The following is a 20,862-nucleotide window of genomic DNA, read 5'->3' as shown; positions in this document are numbered from 1 at the left end:
GCGGGGTGCAGATAGCCTCATTTAAATCTGGAAAAGCTCAGGGAAACATTACATCTGCTCAGGAGACTCACAATCTGAAATGAGACTTGCAGGCACTGTTAGCCATAAAGTCCCAAGAAAAAGACAAGATTTCCCACAGGCAGCAGGCCCCATTGCTCCTTTCCTCCATAGACCCTCGGCAATCTCAGCCAAGCAGGATGCCTGGAAGCCCTCACTTAATGACACAAGCTCTACCTCTCAAAGAAGGCACAGCTGCTCTGGGAGAAAGGACCATAGAATCTATTTCAGAGGACAGCATGGAGATTTTCCACATTATGTTTTATTTTAAATAATATACTCTGTTATCATCTTGCAATCATATTCATGTCCATTGGATTGTGTCTTTCAAGTCCTAGGACAGTTTATTCAATTTTATATCTACTTAAAAAACATTTATAGACCTTTTGTTAGTTATAAAAAACCTGCCTATTTACATATACTAGTACTGTCTCACATTTCCTCTTCAAAACACCCTGGGGAGGTAGATAGCATTGCTATTACTGAAGATGTATCATAGTTCAGATCAGAAAAATGAGGCTAAGAGAATAATTAGGGTCAGAACTCACAAATTGCAGCCCTGGACCGTTGACCTGGAAATGGCTGATTTCAAAACTCATATTCCCTTGGATGGAAACAATAGTGACCATTCTACTGCCTCAATGTCACTGTTCTATACGTAAGTGAAAACAACAATTGGAAGGTTATTCTGTGGAACCAGTACACATATATTCAATCCATCAGTGAGATTGACGGGATGCATGGTGGTGCTGGCTTCACTCATATCCACTTAAGCATTAGTGGGATCCATTTCTCATAACATTATCAGGAACACAGATGCAATCACAATTTCTTGTTTCTGGCCTGCTTTGTTCTGGTGTTTTTTGGCTGGACTAAGTTGGGATCATATTGACACTCCTCCTATACTTATAACTCAGTGTATGTACATAACTCAACTTGTGCTATCATGAATGTTCTGCCCATCTCAACCCTTATCTATAGCACTTCATTACGGGGCCAACATCCCTTGGAATCATTTACTCATTCATTCAACAAATGTATATTGAATACCTTATATGTGCAAAGCATTGCTCCTAGAATCTATCTATCTTTAGTTTCTGAGAAGCTATTTTCTGAGTACCAGTATAAAAAGAAATGGTGAAAGGAGGTGAGCATAAGGAGACAATATTCACACTACCTCGAAATAGTCTCATTTCGAAGAGGAGACCGGCTTTCCTGTCTCAAGGGCTCTGCTTATAAAGGCACATTCATCCTTTCATGAAGGCTCCACTCTCCTGCCCTAATTACAACCCAAAGGCCCCTTTCCTAACACCATCATTTTGGGGATTAAGATTTCAACATATGAATTTGGGGGTAGGAGGCGACGGACACAAACTTGCAGTCCCTAACAAGTGGGGACATGATTTTCTGGTTCATAAAGTCCTGGGTCTCTGATCCACAATGAAACAGAAAATAAAGGAAGGAGAGTGCTCCTCCCATTTCAGGCACTGCTCTGTTTCAGGAGGTGACACATGATTCTGACACCAGATGTGGTTGTCAATCCATCTTCATCAGTCTTGGACAAAGTAGAAATTAGACCTGCTCCTAGATTCTTGCCATAGGATGTCTCCCAGGCTTTGTTTTTCCAGTGCCTTTGTTGTTTTAAGGGAATAGTCAATACATTTTCAACTGGAGCCTTTCATGGATTTGTGAGCCTCCCACTTTAGAAGTCTGGTATACCCCTGGCAATGGGAGAGCCCTCACCATATTCTAACTGTCGAGGTACCGAAGAGGGCAGCCTGTTCCACTGAACTCAGAAACATTCAATGGATCAACTCTAAGATCGGCCTCCTCAGAGTGGAATCTAGTTTCAAACCACAAGACCCACGTGACTGCTGAGCCTAAGCCCGGGGCCTGCTGCTGCCCATTTGCATAAGAAGCACAGCATGTGTCTGTAGGAACAGCTGCCTCTCCTCTCCTCCCTTGGCAGCCAGGATGTTGCCGCCAAAAGGATCTGCTACCAAAGGACTTGTATGCATGCATATAAGCCAAACTAATGGACACAGACAACAGGGGGATGAGAGCATGAGTGGGGGGGAGGTTGGGGGTTAATGGGGGGATGAGGACACATTTGTAATACCTTAACCAATAAAGAAATTAAAGATTAAAAAATAAAAAATAAACAAAATAAAAAGAATTTTTTTGAATCTGCTGTTTTCCTTCTAGCTGCCACAAAGTTGAAGCAGTGCAAAGTGTGTAATTCTTCTCTGGCCCCGTAGTGTTGTCTGGAAAAGGCGAGACTGAAAGTTACCACTGAGGCAGAGACTCCAACTCTAGGCTGGTGGCTTAGGTGTCAGAGCAGCATTTAGAGTCGGTCATGCCTTTGAGGTGGGAAAGAATGAGCTGTGGAATCAGACTTATCACATTAGCAAGTTACTCTTCTCTTATAGCTGGGTTTCTCCTGGAAAGAATTAAGATAACAATAGCTATCTGACAGGAATACACAGAGGACCAAATAACCCAGTGGTTCTCAACCTTTCTAATGCCGCGACCCTTTAATATAGTTCCTCATGTTGTGGTGACCCCCAATTTCATTGTTACAAATTGAACATAATTAAAGCATAGTGATTAATCACAAAAACAATATGTAATTATATATGTGTTTTCCAATGGTCTTAGGCGACCCCTGTGAAAGGGTCATTCGACCCCCAAAGGGGTCGCGACCCACAGGTGGAGAACCGCTGAAATAACCCAAAAGGAAAGGGTATAGCCAATGAGGCATTCTCCACAGACAAAATTAAGTAACCAATATAAATGCTATTTTAATAATTAAAATTAATGCAAGAAAACATATGATGGGCACCATATCTAAATTTTAAATAAAGACAGATTCTGACCCTGTAGTCTACAACCCTTCCTTCCTTGCCCATTCTAATCCCAGTCCTATTTCCACTACAACTTTATTCACAAAATCAGGAGCCAGCCAGTGGACTGTGGTTTGTTGATTTATTAATATTGCATTAAAGTACTATTTATATTGACTACTGAGTTTTTTGGCAGCCACCTTAAATTTTGTGTCTGAGGTGAATTCCTTACTCACTAACCCTAGTCCATGCTTTTGTCTCCTAAGTTCCATTTTTTAGTAATTGATCACTTGATAGTTTCCATCTCAGTTAGATCCACATGCTCTTCTCCTCCTTCCCCCAAACCCCTCACCTACCTTGTTCTCTACTTAGCATTGATCATTCTTACCAGCATGCCCCTAGTTATATCACATGGCCACACTTACTATATGTTATTACAAACAAATATTATTACAAAAGAACTACATATTATTACAAACATGGCCACATCTAGAGGAATGCCCCAAACTTTCATGATCCCGCCTTGGTTGGCTTGAACAGCAGGAGGTCCTGGCTTATTTGGAAATTCCCTAAATAATATTTTCACAATGTCTAGGGTACTTAGAAGTACAATCCAAATGTCCACTAGGCACCAAGATTGTATAAGTGCCAAGTAAGATCACTTTCTCTCTGAAAAGCTGTGGTGCGGTGAAGGGGTCTTACAGTGGATTCTAGGAGAAATACAGAGAAAAGTATGTAAAGTACAGTTACCTTCAGGGAATTTAGGGACTGAGGATTGGGAATGGGAATAATAATCCTTTATTGGGTGAATGTTACATGTTGAAGTCTACACTATGCATCATCTCATTTAATCCGCTGGGTGAATAGTAAATGTTAAAGATATTATATCCTTTAATCCTCACTAAAAGCTTTATTAATTATGGATTGCCATTCCTATTTTGCTAATAAGGAAACTGAGGCACAGATTTGCACGATAGAGGAGAAACTAGCATTTCTAGTGTCTTTTCTGCTTTACCACAATGAATTGTACACAGTGCTCACATCTTAGAAGGGATTTTCATATATACTTTCCATTTTGGTCCCTTCCCTACCTCTCTGAAGTAGACAAATTGTACTCCCATTTGTGACAAGAAAGGCTGAAGTGCACAGCGAGCAAGTAACCAAAAACTATTTTCTGATTCCAGTGCTCCATCCTTAACAACTTGCTGTTTCTCATTTGGGAATTCTACAACAAAACTCTAGCACTGAATATAAGTCTATTAAACTCGATTTCTTGTCTGGACTCATTGGGCAAACATTATATTCAGTCCTCAATGCCAAGCTTATATGTTACCTTCTGTGCTGGACTAGATCCTCCATTTGCCTCCCAGGGCCACTCTCCACCCTCTCCACACGCCTCTATCCTGCACATCACGCTAGAGGCTGGACTGCATGGACTACATTAAGGAGTCCCTCGAACTTTTTGTTTGATTCAGCCAGGTGGGGAGCCCTGCTAAGAAAGCAAAGGGAGAACCCTGGCCAGTGTGGCTCAGTTGGTTGGGCATTCCCCATCGGGGCCTGGTAGAGGCCATGCAGGAGGCAGCAGATGGCTGCTTCTCTCTCTCTCCCTCTCCCTTCCTCTCTCCCTCTCTAAAACTCAATAAAAAATATGGGGGTGGGGGGGAGAAAGCAGAGGGAAAGAGAAAAACGAGGATGGGGATGCCTGATTCCTCTTTGGGGGATCACTTCAGGCCAATTGTCCCTACACCAAATTCAGGGTTCCGCTCAAGGGGACCATCTCTACTAGACTCTCTACCATCTTTCAGACACAAGGGAGGAAAAGCTCTATGCCCACTCACCAGTTTATTGCACTATCCTTTGTGTTTTCCTACATTTCACCCACATTTTTTAAATGGGCTCTACTTAAACCCTAATTTAAATATGCCGTTCTGTTTGGACCCTGGCTGATACAGCTCCCCTGTGAATCTGAATGAAGAGCTAACCTGACAGACCTGAGTTTGAATCCCAATTCACCAGCCATGAGCACTGAAAGGGGTTATCAGAGTCGCTGAGGCTCAGGTCCTCACTCTGAAACTCCACAAGGAGAGCTCACCAGGAGGCATTCATTTTTCCTCATGCATTCAAGACACACTTGTCAAACCACTACTACATGACAAAATGGGCTGCACACAAAACAACAAGTCTACCATGGCTTCCCCCAGAGAATTCTCACTCCAATTGGGATGCGAGGCACCCACGCTCGGTAAGGGAAGTGCAGCATCTGGCCAAAGATGGGGTTGGTGAGCACTTAGAGAAAGGATTCCCGAAGTGGTGATAACTGATGTGAGACCTGAGGACTGAGAAAGGTGTCTCTAGGACCTCTCAAATTTAAAGCTCAAATTCCCAAACTTGGTCCTCTCCTAAGAGCTTCCTGTCTCTCTGTCTCTCTGAATGAGTACCACCAATCGCTAGTGCAGGCTAAAAACCTAGGAGTCATCCTTAGGATCCCCTCTCTCACTCCCCGAATGAAATTGGTTGCTAATTTTTAGGATTATCTTCTAATCTGTCTAGCTCACTTAGTCTCACCCATGTTCTAAAACAAACTATTGCCATCACTCACTTGAATTATAATGACCACCCTTTCTCCACCAATTCAACCTCTATAAGGCAGCCAAAGTGATCTGTGTTAGATGAAAATGGATCACCACCAAACCAGTATTACATGAAATGTTAGAGTGTTAGAGTGTCTTGAAGAAGAAGAAGAAGAAGAAGAAGAAGAAGAAGAAGAAGAAGAAGAAGAAGAAGAAAAAGAAGAAGAAGAAGAAGAAGGAGAAGAAGGAGAAGAAGGAGAAGAAATGAAAAATGTAAACAATAAAATGGAAAGACGTGCATATCTATGAACAGTTGAATCTCAAAATAAACAAACAAAGAATCTAATGAACAATATAAAGTGATGAATAAAATAGAACCAGGGGCATGAAAATATGGGACAGACTGAGGAATCTCAGAGGGAAGGGGGAGGGAGAGCAGGAAGAGATTAACCAAGAATTTATACACATACATGAACACATAATAAATAGGGTGCTGAAGGCCTGGGGGGGGATGGATTCCAAGTGGAAGGCAGCAACTGGGGGGACACAGAGGGGTACATCCATAATACTCTCAACAGTAAAGATTTAAAAAGAAAAAAATTTTAACCAGATTAACCTTCCTTTGATTTCAAAGTAAAGACAGGACCCTTTAACATGGCCCACCAGGCCCAAGGTGGTTTGGCTCCTGCCTCACACTCTCCCAGGGAATCTCTCTCTTCCAAGGCACATGCTTACCTTTGTCTGTATCCTAATGGAATAATCCTTATTCAGTAAACATTATTTATTAAACATTAATTATGTGGCCTCAAGATGAAACTGTTTGCAACATGAGGGCAGGGACCATGTCCTCAGCTCATTTCACAGAACCTAACATGGACTATGAACTCAAAAATTATTTGTTAAGAATGAGAACAAAGTGCAAGGAAGAGAAATATGGCAATGATGGCTCCAGACAAATAAAAATGTTTCCATTGAACATTAAGATAACTCATTTTAAAGCATTTCTTAAAATATTACATTATTCTCTGTCTAAGAAGACAGAGTACACTGGAAATAACTCAATATTTATTGAAGACTCCGAGTCTGTATATGGAACCTTAATCACTGAACTTTCTTCTAACACTGGCTGGCATTGACTTCAGTGCTTTTTAGATTCCTCAGCCTGCATGTCACAGATTTCCACTCCCTGCCTTTACAGCTGGCCATGTCCTTTCTGGCTACTGTCAGGTGCCTGCCTCTCACAGCCTCTTTCACACTTTCTCATTTGTTGCTTTGAAATCTCCTGCGGACTAGGTAACCAGATAATCCAGCTGGTGGGGTTGAATGTGAAGTGAGACTGACATACTCCAAATGAGCCCCAGAGGGTTTATCTAAATTAGAGCAAATAGCCCTGGTTAGTGTGGCTTAATTGGATGAGCCTCATCTAGTGCACCACAAGGTCACCGGTTTGATTCCTGATCAGGACACATGCCCAGGTTGCAGGCTCAATCTCAGGTAAGGGTGCCTGTGAGAAGCAGCCAATCAATGTCTCTCTCTGTCTCTATTTCTGCCTCTGTCTTTCTCTCTAAAAAAATCACTAAACATATAAATAAATAAACAAACAAACTAGAGCCAATAATCCAGTACCCCTGCTTGCCTATGACCTGCCACCCTCATCCCACTTCTGGGCATTGCTTTGCTCTTTCTCGTTTTTCTCCTCCTTCATATCTTTTGTTTGGCAAGATTGGTCTTCTATGGACTTGCCAGCTAATAGGAATTTTTCTTCCTTTCCTATGTCCCCTCTCCTCCAGTAGCAAGCCCACCGAAATGGAAGACCTAATCCTCAGGGTTTCAAAGCTCTCTTTGGCTTCCACTGTTTTTATTTTATTATTTTTTTTTAATCCTCACCCAATGATATGTTTATTAATTTTAGAGAGAGGAGGGGAAAAAGAGGGAGAGAGAGAAAGAAACATTGATTGGTTGACCCTCATATGCACTATGACCAGGGATCGAACGCACAACCTAGGTAAGTGCCCTGACCAGGACGGAACTTGGCTCCAACCAACTAAGCCACACTGGCCAGCGTGGCTTTCACTGTTTGTAGGTACTCAGTAATATATGTAAAAGTCTACCTTTCCCCCACTCTCATGAAGAAGCTCAGAATTGGAGGAGTTTTCCTTGGATAAATGGGGTTTTACTCTAAAAGGACTTAAAAGTCTTCAAGGAGCTGTTTGAATCATGGACACTTTCAGCAGAGTGATCAAGCCTGGATATCAGTGACAACGGCCTTGTTTCCAGCTTAGTCACAAAGATCCTCCCTTTTCCCCCTATCCTATTAGAATAATATTAAGTATTTCCATCTTGGGCTAAAGGAAAGCAGCAGAGTGTCAAACTACTCATTATAAACCTGGGAATGGTTTTGCAGGCTGTGGAGGAACACTAAAGCAAAGCAAGAAGCCAGTGTAAGGAATTTCACAAATACCAAGTAAATGAGACACCAATGGCTCTCATTTTGATCTTGAATTTGAGCACTTGGTCCTTTCAAGTTGATTGCATGCTTTTAAACATGCACTAAGGAAAAAGCAAGGAAGGTGGAGAAAACACAATTTGGAATAAAAGAATTTTTATAAACTGAGAATCAGGCTCTGATTTGGAGGGCCGCTTCTTGAAAGAGTTTGTAGACTCGGTCTAACACTTGGCCCTCTACAGCCAGCCAGAGCAGCCTTTCTTATTTCAGGCACTTACCCGCCTTTGATGCATATGTGATGTTAATGACAAGTCAGAATCAAAGGTGAACGAAAATGACAGCACTGTCTGTTCCCTAAAAACAACAGTTATTACCACAATTGTCTACAAGCTAGGAAGAGGCCGAAGACTCACCATTTGTTCAGGGCTGGAAGACATTCTGATGAGAAATGAAGATGCCAGCAAGCACCCAGGTGGCTGAGCTCATCAAACATCTGGGCTGAGCAAGGGGCTCAGAACTAGAAGCACTTACATACGGTAGGCCCCTGTCCTCTGGCATCTGTGGAATAAATATAAACCATACAGCGACTCTAACTACAGTTCATTGTAGGTAATTTTCCACCCAGGTACATTTTAAAACTGTTTTTTACCCAAAGTGCTTATTTGACTCTGTCTTAGAATGGGCTTAGAAACCAGGCTATTCTTAGAAGATATCGTGTAACAGGGAAAACAAGGCATTAGCAGGAAAAAGAATGATGAGAAGTTAGGCACCAACTTGTAGAGGAAAGAGCCCCAGACACAGAGCAGGAGATCTGAATGTTAATTTCATTACATCATTCACAGTCTAGCTCTGTGACCTTGGGTCTTTAAGCTTCAGGTCCAGAGTTTCCTCAACTTTAATTGACCGAGTTTAATGATATTACTTCTCAGGTTGCTTCCAACTTATTATAAGAATCTATTCTTTTTAGGAATTTTCTGAACCCAAAATCTTATTTTATCATGGTGTTAAATATTGGAGAGAAGAGTGAAGCACAAAATAAATCCTGATATTATAGTAGAAAGAGTACTAACTTGAAGTAACATTTGACTTCTCTAAACCTCAATTTAAATGAAAAAAATTTAAATCCTCAACTGAAGGTATGTTCATTGAGGGATGAGAGGGAGGAGAGAGAGAGAGAGAGAGAGAGAGAGAGAGAGATGAGAGAGAAACATTGATATGAAAAAGAGAAATTGATCAGTTGCCTCCCATACACACTCCTACTGGGGATCAAACCCACATCATTTTGGTGTACAGGATGATGCTCCAACCAACTAAGCCATCGGCCAGGGCCTCAATTTACATTTCTGAAAAATGGGTATAACAAAAATGCATTGCACAGGGTTGATGAATGGACTGTAAGAGGGCACAGGCTGGGCTGAGGGATCCCCCTCCCCCCAGAGTGCATGAATTTCATGCACCAGGCCTCCAGTATGGTTTATAAATGAAGCTCAGACTACCATAGCCCCCTGTAAACTCTTTCTTCTTAACATCTATCAAGTCTTATTGATGGCAACTGCTCTGATGACCCTACTGCACCAGAATCATGAAGGGATTCTGGATTTTAGTCTCAGAGACTCCAAGTCATTAGGTCAGAGAGGTGGGGGATGTACGAACTAGGGCAGGACTCTGGATTTAAATAACTTTGTCAGGTGATTGTTACATTGAATAGGTTTATCACCACGCATCAAAGAGGTGGTTCTCAGCCCTTACTAAATGCTAGAATCAACTGCAGAGTTTGAGGTTCAGGGACCAGACCAGCTAACTCAGTAGTCAATGAAAGCACCCTAAGTGGTTCTAATGTGAGCCAAGTTTGAGAACCACAGCACGGTAGTGGAGTACTGGTGAAGGCAGGGACCCTGCTGGCCTGGTTTACCACTGTATTTCCAGTGCCTGACTCAGAACCTGGCATTCAGCAAATATTTGTTGAATGAATAGATGACTCATTATAAATAAGGGAATAATAAGTGAACTAAAATAATAAAATTCAGGTTGACAATTATCCCCTTAAACTCTGGGCTACCACCCAACAAGACTATAAGCATTGGAGTGTCAGGTTGAGATTAAGCTCAGAAGCAGACTGTTGGGGTTGGAATCCTGACCTGCCATGCAACCAAAGGCAAGTGTCACAACCTCTGTCCCTCAGTTTCCTCTTTTGTGACATAGGGATGACAATAATCGCACCTGCTTCTTGGAGTTTTGTGAGAATTCAATGAGTCGGGACCTAAAAAGCATGTAAAAAAGTGCCTGGCACACGGTAACCACCTAGTAATTGCTAGCTGGTTTTATTTTCCATCACAGCACATAGCAGTTTGTAGACTTCCGCAAATGGACAGATAATTGAGCACTCTCTAGTCCTTATTCAACCAACAGATATTTCTTAAACATTGTTTATATTGCAGGCACAAGGCATTTGTTACTGTAGATATTGCAGCAAAAGGAGAGAAACAGAATTGCTCTTACATTATTTAAATTATAGTGGGTGAGATGCACACTGAACGAGTTCTTTTAAAAGTGATAAGCAGAAAGTTATTTTAAGTGTATTAACCATTACAAAGAAAAAAGAATCATAAGACATAGAAGGGTAGTATGTCCTCACTAAATCCTCACTTTGCAATTTCAATAAGTTTTTGGAAACTGCCTTGAAGCAAAGCTAAAATGAAACCAATTTTACCCCCGGCTAATTGATATAGACAAGAATTAAGTTCCTATGACATATTTCTGGTCACAAGAACATCAAACTTCTAAAGAAAAGCCTCAAACACTTTTAATATTAAACTTGAAATAAATGTGAACTGTGCATACATTCAAGAAAGGTTAATAAAAACAAGTACGATCATTATTTTCAACCTGCTTATGTTCAAGGTCCTAGTTCAGTGATGGTGAACCTTTTGAGCTCGGCGTGTCAGCATTTTGAAAAACCCTAACTTAACTCTGGTGCCGTGTCACATATAGAAATTTTTTGATATTTGCAACCATAGTAAAACAAAGACTTATATTTTTGATATTTATTTTATATATTTAAATGCCATTTAACAAAGAAAAATCAACCAAAAAAATGAGTTCGCGTGTCACCTCTGACACGCGTGTCATAGGTTCGCCATCACTGTCCTAGGTGGCTAGAGCCTGTCCCTGAAACACAGGATGGGAGGCAAGAACTCGCCCTGGCCCGAATGCCCTTCCACCTCAGGGCCACTCACACCCACATCCACACTCACTCAGACTGGGACAATGGAGACACACCAATGCACCTCACATGCGCATCTTTGGGTTGTGGGAGGAAACCAGAGGACCCAGAGAAAACCCATGCAGATATGGGGAGAATATGCAAACTCCACACAGACAGTGGCCCTGGCTGGGGTTGATTTTTTCCTTATCAATGTTATACTGAAATGATGTTGAATGAAACAGCATTGTTCGAGGACCTGCTGTACAACAATGTATAACAGGGGCAGTCACCTTAATATTGAACATCAGGGAAGGCTTCCTAGAGAAGGATGTTCAAGTTTCCTGGGCTGAGCAAAGGGAGGAGAGAAGGTGGAGCACATTCTAGGCAAAGGGAAGAGCACTAGGTAGCACAGAAGAGCAATGTATGCTTCAGGCACTGAAGGCAGGTGTGGCTGGGACACATGGAAGCTGAGACTGGGTTTTGAGAGATGTGTACTGTTAGGAAGACAATGAAGAAAACAGAGTAAAGACAGAAAGGTGAGGATAAACATGGCATTCACTCTTCAGCTTCTACAATGAGCTCAATACTGAAGATAAGTATTAAGTGAAAACAGAAAATATCCCTGCTTTTATGGGATGCACATTCCAAGGAGAGGAAGACAAAAGGCAAGTACTCTAAGCAATTAAACAACGTAAGCAAAATGACGTGATGAGAAATAATGAGATATATCTGTGAGCTCAAAGGAGATATGTGTGATAGGAACCTATTGCTCACCATGGAATGTGGCACTATGGGAATAGACATGTCAAATTATAGCCACCCTAGAGGCAGGCAGATGACTTTGACATCTTTAGGAAACTAAGTGTGCTTGCTTTACAGCTTTCTATACTTCCTGCCCTCTTTTTCTCTCTTTCTTCCCCTTTCTATTAATGTTCCTTTACCCACACCTCCCTTCTATCCTTCTCTTCCAGAAATAAGTGGCAGAGGGAATGGACTATCATATAAAAATCAATGGCATGCCCCAGACCTGACAGCAGAAAGAAATAATTCTGAGGGATAAGCTCCAATCTTTATTATCTGTGGGACCTAAAGCTTTAATTTCTTCATCTGTAAAATGAGGTAATAATATCTGTGTTAGAGATTTCCAGAGAAAAAGAGCCGATAGGATATTTGTATATGGTATTTGTGTGTGTACATGATATACGTGTATAATATATATGTAGGCTATACATACACATGTGTATACACATATTTACATATCATAGTACACATATTATGTAATGTGTATAACATGATATAACATGTATGCACATCCTATTATATACTAGAGGCCTGGTGCATGACATTTGTGCACTGGGCAGGGGGGGTCCCTCAGTCCAGCCTGTGCCCTCTTGCAGGTCACAGGCTGGGCTGTGACCCCCTCGGCGGACATCCCCCGAGGGGTCCTTAGCACTGCCTTGGAGGCGGGAGAGGCTCCCCATCACCACCGCTGCACTTGCCAGCCATGAGCCCGGCTTCTGGCTGAGCTGCGCTCTCCCTGTGGGAGCACACTGACCACCACGGGGTGGCTCCTGCAGTGAGCATCTGCCCCCTGGTGGTCAGTGCACATCATAGTGACCAGTCATTCTGCTGTTCAGTCAATTTACATATTAGGGTTTTATTATATAGGATGTCATTTATTAGCATAGATAATCCTATTTAGAGAATAGGAGAATTTTATTTTAAGGAATTGGCTCATGTGATTGTAGGAGCTGGCAAGTCTGAAATCTGCAGGGCAGACTGGCTGGAGACCCAGGGGAGAGCTGATGTTGCAGTTCAAGTCTGAAAGCAGAATCCCTTCTTCCTTGAGAACCCCAGTTTTTTTGTTTCAAGTCCTTCAATTGATTGGATGAGGTCCACCCACATTATGGAGTGTAATCTAATTTATTCAAAATTTGCTGAGTTGAATGTTAATCACATCTAAAAAACACCTTCATAGCAACATTTAGTTTGGTTTTTGACCAAACATCTGGGCTACATAGCCTAGCCAACTTGACATATAAAATTAACCATCACACTATCCCTACACCAAGATTGTTATTGGAAACTAGGGCAGGTTACTCTGTGCCTCCAAAGCTCAGTTTCCTCATCTGTAAAATGTAGGTAAGACAGCCTACCTCTTAGGGCAGTGATGGCGAAGCTATGACATGCGTGTCAGAGGTGACACGTGAACTCTTTTTTGGTTGATTTTTCTTTGTTAAATGGCATTTAAATATATAAAATAAATATCAAAAATATAAATCTTTGTTTTACTATGGTTGAAAATATCAAAAAATTTCTATATGTGACACAGCACCAGAGTTAAATTAGGGTTTTTCAAAATGCTGACATGCAGAGCTCTAAAGGTTCGCCATCACTGTCTTAGGGTTGTGGTGAGAATTAATGAGGCAATCCAAATAAAAGACTAAGCACAGTGCCTAACATGTAGTAAATTCCCAAATAATATTTCCTTTTACAATTATCATGCTACTAGAGGCCTGGTGCATGAATTCATGCATAAATAGGGGTCCAGCTGCCCTGCCCCAATGGGGGCCATCAGGCTGGGCCGGCAGGGGGGAGGGGATATGGGAGGTTGGCCAGCCCTGCCTCTGATGAGGGGTGCTGATCGGGAGGTTGGTTGGCCGCTCCCGCCCCCGATCATGGTGGTGGGGCTGATCAGGGGCCGGGCTGACTGGGGGAGGGACCGCAGGTGGTTGGTGGGCTGGCCCCGCCCCCTGGTCGAACTCCAGGTTGAGGGGACAATTTGCATATTAGGCTTTTATTATATAGGATTGGTAATAATTTTAAATGCTTTATAATAATGACTATATTGAGTTAAAATGCTAAGGGAAACTATTTTACTATTTCCTGCTAATTGCTATTTATAATAACTAAAACTGCTTCCTTCAGTCTCACAAACTAATCTGTTTCCATAAAATGGAGTATGATCTTTTTGCTGGGTAAACTAACCTGCAAGCTTATATCTATTCTCCAAAGCCCAAATTAATCCTTCTAAACCCTGAATCTAATCTATGAAGTCATTCCACAAATATTGACTGAGCACATCCTTTGTGACAGACACTTGATAGATGTGGGCTGCAAAGATACTGCTCCCTGGACTTCAGTCAGCTGTGGAGATGGGCTTGCAAAACACTATAGTGAGTATTTACTGAAGTAACTGGGGCTTTGCATTGAGTATGGCATTTAATCTTCACTCCGACTCTATGATGTGGGAATGAGTCCACTCTACAGATTAGAACTTGATATTTAGAGAAGTTAAGTGGTTTGCCCAAGAAAACAAAGGAAATCAATGCTGGAAAGAAGGACACCAATGCTAGAATGGGCATTTGAACCCCTGTCTGACTTAATCCCTATATGCTCTTCTGCCTTTTGGTTACAAACAATGGGTATTTAGGGAGATACTTGCTGAAAAAGATGTTTGTAGAACATTCAGTGAGGGCACCGAAAAGGCATCCCTAATTCGCCTGGATGAGTCAGAGACAGCTTGACAATGGTCATGCTAACCCTCTGTTTGAAATCACCATGGTTTCTGGGGGAAAAATCCAGATTAGCACAACACACATGGCAGTTCCTGACAGCCCGTGTTCACTCCGTCTGTGCACTGAGCACTTTCTTATCGGCTGCCTTCTGCATAGCTTCCTATGCTTGCTACTTGTCTTGTTGACAAAATTCCACCTGTACTTCAAGATTCAGTTTAGATGTGAGTCCTTCCCTGACACCCGCCCTATATTTTGGATTAGCTGCACTGTTTGCATGTGTCTGTCATAGCACTTAGCACAGTTTCTCATTTTGTTTGATTGGCAGGCTTCCTTGCTAATGTAAATCCTGGGCGTTAGAATGCGACCTTAATTTTCAGATCCCATTACTTAGCACAAAAGATGACCCAGAATAGGTGATATAATTGCAAAATGAACAGATTTGCACAGATATGTTTATACTCATGCGATGAAATGTACATCTGGAGGCACATAATCCTCTTCAAATTATACATACTCATTCTCCCTCTCACCTCCATGGGGACCATGAGAGCCCCGACCCCTCCCAAGTTTCCGGAGTCACAATTCTTAATATTTGTGTCTCTATTTGTTACTACTTAGTAACATTCTTCTTGTATGTATTACAACTATATAGTAGTTAATGAGGTGTTCAGTATTCAAAATGTTTAATTTTTGTTGAATTGAAATAGATGCTGGCATCGTCTGGTGTAACACATTCAGTAGGTAGTTGCTGTAGAAAAGTCAGGAGTCTTGTTTATACTAGACGGAGGGGGAATTTTGGGTGTGCTAGGCTTGAACTGCTCTGTGTCCTGAGATAATGATTTCAGGAATGTACACTTACATTAAAATTCATAGAATTGTACACCAAAAAAATCATCATTACTGTAGTCTAATAGAAATTAAAAAATCAACATGCAGAAAGTGTACATAGTGAGGGGACTGAATATACAGACAGACAATGGTCAGATCCTATATGACAATGACACTCTGACCTATAACCCCTGCAGCAACCAGCCAGAAAGCCAAACCACAAGCCCTGCAAGCAATTGGCTCAGAATGGTCACAACTTGGTCAATGACCATCAGCCTCCCTACCTTTTGTCACCACTTCCAACTCAGGACCAACCAGAGCAGGCCAAATCCGTCACACAAGCTGCCCTGCTTCTAATAGCCACCTCCAGCTTCTCTAAGCCAATAGCCTCCAATCGGGCACATCTGGACCCTTCCCCTGTCTTTGCTCAAAGCTTTCCCACTCTCCTCTTGCCTTTGAATTTGTCAATCATAAGATGGTGTGACTGACTCTCTTGCTACAGCAAGCTCTGAATAAACAGTGTCTTTTTTTCTTATATGGGTGGTCTTCATTTCTTTCCACAATGGTATGCTATCACTCAAAAAAAGATGTATGTATATGATGCATAGAATATAACTAAAAGTATGAACACACGCACACACACACACACACACACACACACACACACACAGAAATGGGGTTGCTTCCCACATAGGGAATTGCTTGACTGAGCAACAGGGGTAAATAGTGAGACTGAATTTTTAGTTTGTTCCCTTTAAACTCTTTGGATATCCCCTTCTACCCAAACCAATGCGTTAATTTGAAGATAAAAAGTAAAAGTGACACTTACTAAAATAAGAAGATTTCTAGATTATAAGAGGAATTTATTTATTACTGAAATGTATAAATGACCACAAATGGCATTTAAAAGTAATCAGTGTGATAATAATTATATTTAGAATAAATCAGTGCTAAAGTACTTGATGAGTTGCTTAACAGCTCTGAGCCTCTCTGACCGCATGAGTAAAATGGGGACAGTAGCAGCTTGAGGCAGTTGTGGGAAGGATTAATTGCTACTTCATATGTGTGACTCCTGTTGTATATAAAGTGTATTGGCGGGGCAGGCTAACTGCTGAAGAAAATAGACCAAGCATTTTTCAGGACTCAGATGCAATCAATGTTTCTTTCTTGCTCACATAACAGAACAGAGAGGGTGAATGCATCAGCAGGTGGCTCTCCTTCATGTAGTCCCTCAGGAACCCCGACTGACAGTGGTCCCGCCCTCTTCAGTATGTGGCTCCCGAGGCCTCCCGGGTACTGTCGCTAGCCATCCAACTCAATGGGGAAGGACGCAGAGGAGCACCCACAGGAGGTGTCCATGGGCTCTTCCTGGGAGTGTGGCTTGTCACGCTCATACATACTTAGGATTGCCAGATTTAGCAAATAAAAATATAAAACAGACATCCTATAGTTTGTTCAGTTAAATTTAAATCCCAGATAAATAACACAATATTTTTAGTGTAAGTAGTATGTCCCATGCAGTACTGGGGATATATTTATTCTAAAAAAGAATTAGGTCATTTATCTAAAATTCAAATTTAACTGGGATCCTATATTTTATCTGGCAATTCTAGGGCCACCTCCCACTGATTAGATCTCAATCATAGGCCCACATATAACTACAAAAGAGGCTGGGAGATGTAGTTTAGCTGTTTCCCAAGAAAAGCATGTGCATTTTGCTAAGCAACTAGTGGTCTATGCTGTGGTAAGAAATGAATAAAATTTAGGTTTTCTCCTTTTCTCTACCCTACAGGTGTTCCAAGACCTACAGAAGTAATAGAAAATAGTGGTTCTTGAGCTTTGGCATCCATTGGAATCTTCTGGAATGCTAGTTTAAAGAGTCAAATATCTTGGCCCAGCCTCAGCCATTCCAAATCCATTTCAATCTTTGGGCTCAGAATCTTCCATTTTTCACCAATGCCCCAGGTGATGCAGGCAATGGAAAGAACACACTCTGAGCCCTTGGGAACTAAGATGTATGTACATGAGAAAATTAGCATCACAATGTGAACTGAAACAGTCTGGTCTACAGTAGAGCACAGTCGAGCATGAGCCTTAGGTTTTGCATTGCAATAGAGAGAGAGGTGTAGTTTGCAACCCAGGGTGTGCAGGAGGCTGACCTGGAACACTGGACTTGAACTTTGGGTACAGAGCACAACTCAAACACCTGCTGAAACAGTCTCTGCAAAAGTTCTGCCCCTTGGAACAAGTCCTCAGTAGACTGCAGATATAAAATAGTGAGAGGGCAGTGACACAATGCTGGAGTCTTTCATCAAAGTCAGCCAGTCCTGCCACTACCTCCTCTCCGTGTCAGACCACTGGGGCGAGCAGTGCATCCAATGTGGACTCTAATAAGCTGCCTCCTTGGAGTGACTCAATCGGTCTCAAAACGAATTAAACTCGTAAGTCAAGGCCCCACTACAAAATAGTGAGAGGGCAGTGACACAACGCTGGAGTTTTTCATCAAAGTCAGCCAGTCCTGCCACTACCTCCTCTCCGTGTCAGACCACTGGGGCGAGCAGTGCATCCAATGTGGACTCTAATAAGCTGCCTCCTTGGAGTGACTCAATGTGCTGTGTGTGAAGCTGACTGCTGTCTCAGGCAGTTTTAGAAAACATGAGAATTCTTTTTTAACACATTCTGTTGTAATGGTTGAAATCCCAGCATTCATTTTGGAAGCTGGCATCCATAGCTCATGGTGCTGGTAATAAAATTGACAATCTGCTACAGCAGAACTCATGCAGGTGTTATTAACTTTAACTGAATTGATCTCAACTAGATCACTGTCAGGGATGATGTGGTAACAATTGATTTTTTCCAGCTCTGAGAGAATTATCAGTTTACTTACTTCCATTTCTCACAGTCTTTTATGTGGTAACAATTGATTTTTTCCAGCTCTGAGAGAATGATCAGTTTACTTACTTCCATTTCTCCACAGTCTTTTTTTCTTCTTTTGTGTGAAGGTTTATGGCAGCCTTTCTTTCTTCTTGCTCTCCTCATTTCAATTTGAAAATAGTATGTTTTTAAGCACAATATTTAGGGAGGAAAAGCAATGTAACTTCGTAGCTTCAAAAACAACTCATCCAAGCCCATACACCTGGTGGCTGTAGATGTTGAAATAGGCATCGAGAAAGAAGGGCACACTCCCAATATGATGTATTTCAACCATATGTCCTCCCAAAGTGCATGTGTTGAAGCCCTACCCCTCAGTGTGACTATATTTGAAGACAGGGACCTTAAAGAGGTAATTAGGGTTAAATAAGGGGTCATCGTGTGGAACTGGTGTCCTTATTAGAAGAGGAAGAAATACCAGGGATGCACACAGAGAAAAGGCCACGTGAGGGCAAAATGAGAAAGTGGCCATCTACAAACCAAGGGGAGACTCAGGAGAAACCACACCTGCCAACATCTTGATCTTGGACTTCCAGCCTCCAGAACTTCAAGAAAACAAATTTCAGTTGGTTAAGCCACCCAGCCTGTGGTATTTTGTTATGACGGCCTGGGCTGACTAATGCACCCATCTACCCAATGTAGTCTTGTGCACTGATGTTCTCTGATGGGCTTGGAAAGAGCATTGCATCCTTCTATCAGCATCAAGGGAGTCAAGGCACCAAGATGCATATTCCAGGCATGCACATCCTGTTCCTCAGACCTAGAATATGCACCTGCCTTTCCTCTGAGCTCTCCTATATCAATAGCCAGTGCAGGAATACAGCCTTGCAGGGAAGGATGGAGTGTGAGCACTGTGACTTTGGGTGGTGAAGCACTACAGACTTTGGTGCTATTATCTGGACACTGGAAGAATTAACACCTGCTTCTGAGAGTGGTTACAATGATCCAATAGAATAATGCATATAAAAGTATTTTGTACAATGTGAAGTACAAAACAGACAAACTGACAAGTGGTAACATGCATAGCAAGGCTCTGAAAGAAGAGGGCTCACTCTTCCTATTTGTTACCTGAAACCAATGCTTCAGCAATTGAGTATATTTTAAACTGGAAACTATTTGCCAGAAAAAAAAACATCAGCTCTTCTACTGGCTAGAAATTGTGTTTAACAAGCCCAGTAAGACAGTGGTCCTGGACCAATACGATAGTTAAGTCAGAGTGCTTCCTGAAGATGCAGGAGCAAACTAGGAACTGTTATCAATAACTCAAGGTATGAGGAAAAGTCAGAAAGGCTGGGCCCCTAAGCACAGGGCTGTGGACTCAGGAAGGCCCGAGTCTGACTCCCCCTTTTATCCCTTTTGTTACAAACTGTGTATTATAGGCAAGTTATTCAATCTTCTAAGCCTCATAGGTTTATAATGAAATAATGAACTTATATACTACTTTAGTGTTATTTTGTATAAGAAATGTGCGTTATTTTTTGTCTTGGTTCTACCAATAATTCGCTGTGTGACCTTGAACTCACCCATTCCAAGCCCCTGCTTTCTCACCTGGATGATAGGATTTCCTCTGTTCTGCTAGAACTTTCTAACATGCTCTGGTTTAAAATAATGACCATTGTGTCTCTATCACAGACTGAGAAATAATTCAGACTTCTTATTTAACTTGAAATAAAACTTAGATGTCTGGACTTAAAAAAGAAAAAAGAAAAACTGAGTTCATTTGAAAATGCCTCTTTAGAAAAATGTTGTACATGGTTATAAATGGAAAACTATGTCTCATAAATCTTTTTCCTCCAGACCAACTGGCCACTCAGAAAATGTTTACCATGCACATATTATGTGCAGAGCATAGTTCTAGAAGCTACGAATACCAGCAGGGCAAGTTCATGTGTGATAGAACTGTAGTTTAGCGTGTTCTAAACTGCACAGCTATGCAGTGCAGAGGACTCGAGGACAGCTCTGGTGAGAGCAGGTTCAAGATGTATGGCTGATGTTGGTCTCCCATATTTCTGAGGTAGAGTAATACCACATGAGCAAAGCTCCGCTGGTTGTCAGCAATAGAGCCAAAGCCACCTCGGCCCCTATCTTGGTCCTGGTGAAAAGGGGCTGAGGAAACACCCTTCCCTACCCCAACCACACAGTCCTGAGCCAAGTACACTGACAAAGTTTACCCGAAGCTTGTTCTTAACGTCCAACACTACTCTCTGTTTCCGAAGCCACAGCCAGGCCAGAAGGTCAAGCAATGAAATCAACCCCTCTGTGTTTTTAATTTTTTTTCTCATCTGTGAAATAAAACTAACTTCACAGGGTTTTTCTAGAAATAAAATTGGATAATATATATTGAAGTGCGCATAGAAGCTGACAAATACCAACTTTCATCACTGTTGCCATCATTTGTCTCAAAGGGATTTGCCATGTGAAGCAACCCACTTCAGCCTGCTTCTGCAGCAGATGGCTGCCAGAA

Source organism: Myotis brandtii, unplaced genomic scaffold, assembly GCF_000412655.1.
Source record: "Myotis brandtii unplaced genomic scaffold, ASM41265v1 scaffold468, whole genome shotgun sequence".
Classification (NCBI taxonomy): domain Eukaryota; kingdom Metazoa; phylum Chordata; class Mammalia; order Chiroptera; family Vespertilionidae; genus Myotis; species Myotis brandtii.
This window is presented reverse-complemented; position numbering follows the sequence as displayed.